The 3791-nt window shown below is 41.7% G+C and overlaps 1 protein-coding gene across 4 annotated transcripts in view; it reads left to right on the top strand.

Annotated features, from left to right (window-relative positions):
* Positions 1-3791, top strand: part of Cep290 (Centrosomal protein 290kDa) — an 81809-nt gene that overhangs the window by 38785 nt on the left and 39233 nt on the right. The window lies entirely within an intron of this gene.

Below are 3791 nucleotides of genomic sequence, written 5' to 3'. Positions count from 1 at the left end.
AGGCTAGTACCCAATACTAAAATAAACTTACGGACTAAATAAGACAACAGGAATTATTATTAGACAAGAAAATATTTAAAAATAATAAAAATCTTATCAAAAATGTTGCACTAAAACGTATGTTTAAAAATATAATCGAATAAACGACATTTGAATGGTACTGAAAAAAAAAAGTGAGTCATGGTGCAAAGAGGGAATGGTTGGTTCTCATTACAGTTACATAAAACGGTATGCAAAAGCGAACGTTTACACGTGTGAATGGTGGGCTCGCGGGCGTTTAATTCGAACGTGAAAGATGTAGCAGGAAGAAGCGGCGAGGAAAAAGGGAAAGGATCCCATGGACGAACTGTTCGATCGAGCGAGACCAAAGAAATCGTTAAAACTATTCTCCCTTTCTTACTATACTTTTTATCAACCGGTTCAATTATCCATCGATCGGAGATCGGCACCCTGATATTTCGTCCTCCTAACGGATCAGTTGCATCACGCAACGTCCTTTTATGTAATAACGCTTTATTTATTCTTCTTTGAATTCATACTTCCCTGGAACGTTAAACATTTCACATGCGCCGCTTCCTGGTCCCTGGGAAGGCGATCGAGATTTGCCCGGCGCCGGAGAAAATGATTTCCTGTTACCAATCATCTCATAATTCCTAACTTCCAACATCATCTCATTAAGAAACACTCTGATTTATTTGATCCAACGAAACGAAACGAACAATGGTTTATTTATTTAATGATCAGAATCTCGTGATATATTGACAGTCGTGTAAAAGGCTGAATTCTTGATAAATCGCAGTCTGCAACATTCTCGTTCCCATAGAAAAACGAAACAGCCCTAAGGAGATAGAAGAATCAGATGTAACTACGTACCTTTTACCATCCATAAACATAAATCCATCCGCCTGAACGACTCGGTGTCTTGCATTCTATTCGTCGTTCGCCGATTTCCCTTAATTCGACGTGTAGGCCTCGCGGCTCTGCCCGTCGAATCGGACGAGGCATGTCGGCTGACCGACCCTGATCGCTGCCAGGACTCGAAGAAGCGCATTCTGCGGAGCTCGCGGAGCGCGGCGCGCGCGTTGGATCTACTTTCTCTCTAGTCACATGATGCTAAGTCACACGACGGCGAGTCACATGCGTTCCTGCGCAATCTTGCATCGCGATGCGAGGCCCGTGTGAGAGATCTGCCGCTTCCACCGGGGAATCGTGTTTTCCCTGACACTCGCGCGTGTACAGGTGGCTGGCTAGGCTGGTAAGAAGCGGCGAAGAGAGGTCATAGACACCAGGCGGATCGATCTAGTTCAGTCCGTACCCGAGCGATCTTTCTTTTCTGATTCGCGTTCCCTTTCACGGAGGATAATAAGCTCGGCCCGGACAGACGTTCAGAGTTCGTTTTTCAAACCACTCCGAAAATCATAGTACTTACACAAGATGGGACAGCCGTCATTATTCATCTTGAAACGCGGTTACATTTATCTTTCGCGTTATGCGGATTCATCAGCCACACCTTACCGTTTTAACCAACATTTTTAAATACAGTAACAATTACGTGAATGATAGGTAATCACACACAGCATAAAGAAATAAATAAAAGACCCACGTGTGAAGGGTTGAAATATTGAACAGTGAGATCACTGCATGTCTTATGTCTCGATATGCCTTAATTAGCTTTAGTCATAGCTGTAACAGTCGTATCGGAAACATTTAGTCAGGCATCCGTTCCTTTTCTGTCCGCGCTTGACGTCATTGGTCTCGATGCGAAAAGACACACGTGATTTCATTACAAAAACCTTCTCACCTGTCACTCCACCCGGGACCCGGGGCGGCTCGAGGTACACGTTGATTCCGAGCGGCCCAATAAGCGGCTTCGTAATAAACTGAGATTGAACGTTTCTTACACCATCGTTGTTACACGAAACGCTGTTTCCTTTCTTCCAATCTTTACACGGGCTCTGTGTAATCATATATGTAACAACCAGCCCGAAGAGTCGATTGTCGATCGGTTTGAGTGCTTTCGACATTCTTCTGTGAAAGGTGTCTCGAATTCTGAGAGAATGTGGCTATATAAACGTAATTGGAAATTATTTGGAACAGTCAGTGAATTTCATTTTCACAGTAGTTTCGAATGATTCATTTTAGGTTTCTAGAGTAAAACGCTTTTAACTGAGTTAAGTCAGTGGCTAAGGGTTTGATTATTTATAACCGGTAATTTGCCAGGCTTTGTCCAGACTGGTCTCGTATCGCGATTGCTTTCGCGCATGATATCAGCCATTGTTCCACAGGCTTTCTCCTCTGCAAGTGTCTCCTCGAGGACAGAGGGAGGCAGACTCGAAGAAAGAGATTGCGTTGGCGATATAAATCTTAATGTCCCATTCGTTTCTGGGAAGTGTGCAGGAATTAAAGTTCGCCTTAATTAAAAATTGGTAGAAATTCGTTATTAATTCTGATCGATTAATCTTCGTGTTTCTAAAATTTCTCACCCTTAAACCATGTTTCTGTATCGAATTGCTAAGGTACAGTTACTGTGTGTTACTGGTTGAAACGACAGTGAACGAGCTATTGGAATCGTGAACGGGAGAACAACCGGGAGATCCACGACACGGAGAGAAGGGAATTTTAGTACACGTTGCGTTGCGTATTCTGACCCAGTTTTCTTCCGAACTGAGTAGTCACGGGATCCAGCGTTTCCCATACACGTCTGATTGACTACTATGATTTTCCTGCTACTTCTAATCGCGTATTTGCTTCACTCCCGAGGCTGTAATCGGACGAGAGCTCCCAGCGACCATTCAGATTAAGAATTTAATGGCATGGGAGCTTTTTATGGGAATAGGATTTATGTCGAATGCATAATAGATTGTTCATATATGTCTGTAAATATGATCGTAAAATAATAATCTTTCATTTGTTGCTTTTTTGAAATTATAAAAAATTGAAATGTGACATAGTCTATATTTATGAAGAAGTTTGATGTCATTCGGTTATCTTGGAATACTATGGAAATATGGTTGTCTGTTATGAATATGGAATCGAGTCCCGGTGGCACACGGAACTCTGATTCTTTTGCATAGCTCGCCGCGTGATTCACAGTAGGCGAGTCCAGTTCGTATATCCTGCATCGTTTGTATCCTGTTATGTGCATTGTTCGCCGCGTTATCGCCGGTTGTCTGACTAGTCGTCCGATATCGTTAAACTCAATCTTTGCAAACCCACACACGGTTCACCACTTTTGGACAGGCTGTTTTAAAACGAAGTCTTCGGAAACAGAATTTTTAGGAATGATTCAAGGATAGTCGATTTTCACTCGTTCATTAAATTCTTATTTTAATCATAAAAATCTTTGAAGAGGAGACTTTATCTATGAATCGACGTAACGCATCCGGGCTAAAAAAAATAAGACCTTGCTCCCGTTGTGAAAGTAATCGCGGCCAAGCTATTACGAGAAGCGTGTGTCCTCTCACTTTCTGCACACTCGCATAATCAGCCGCGTGCCCTGACCAAATTATACAGAGCATATAACAGAGTAAAAGGTAGTAATCATTAATTCGGCTCGCGAATGAGTAATCAGTGATAAATCTTGTACGAAGGCATTGGGAATTCTTCCATTTTTGGCGATCAGTGATCATATATCGACGTTTCGTCCTTTCTTAATCCCTTTCTCCAAGAAGGAATGAAACTTGCTTTTATTCTTCATTTTTTATTATTGATCGCCAATATTATAAAAGTACTTCTTCAGTCTGTAACGTTTATTTCATAATTTCAATGATAATTCTTTTAAATTCTATTTA

Source organism: Ceratina calcarata, unplaced genomic scaffold (assembly GCF_001652005.2).
Source record: "Ceratina calcarata isolate Rehan_Ccalc_2016 unplaced genomic scaffold, ASM165200v1 scaffold176.2, whole genome shotgun sequence".
Classification (NCBI taxonomy): Eukaryota; Metazoa; Arthropoda; class Insecta; order Hymenoptera; family Apidae; genus Ceratina; species Ceratina calcarata.
The sequence above is the reverse complement of the archived record's forward strand: the minus strand, read 5'-3'. Positions and strand labels throughout refer to the sequence as shown.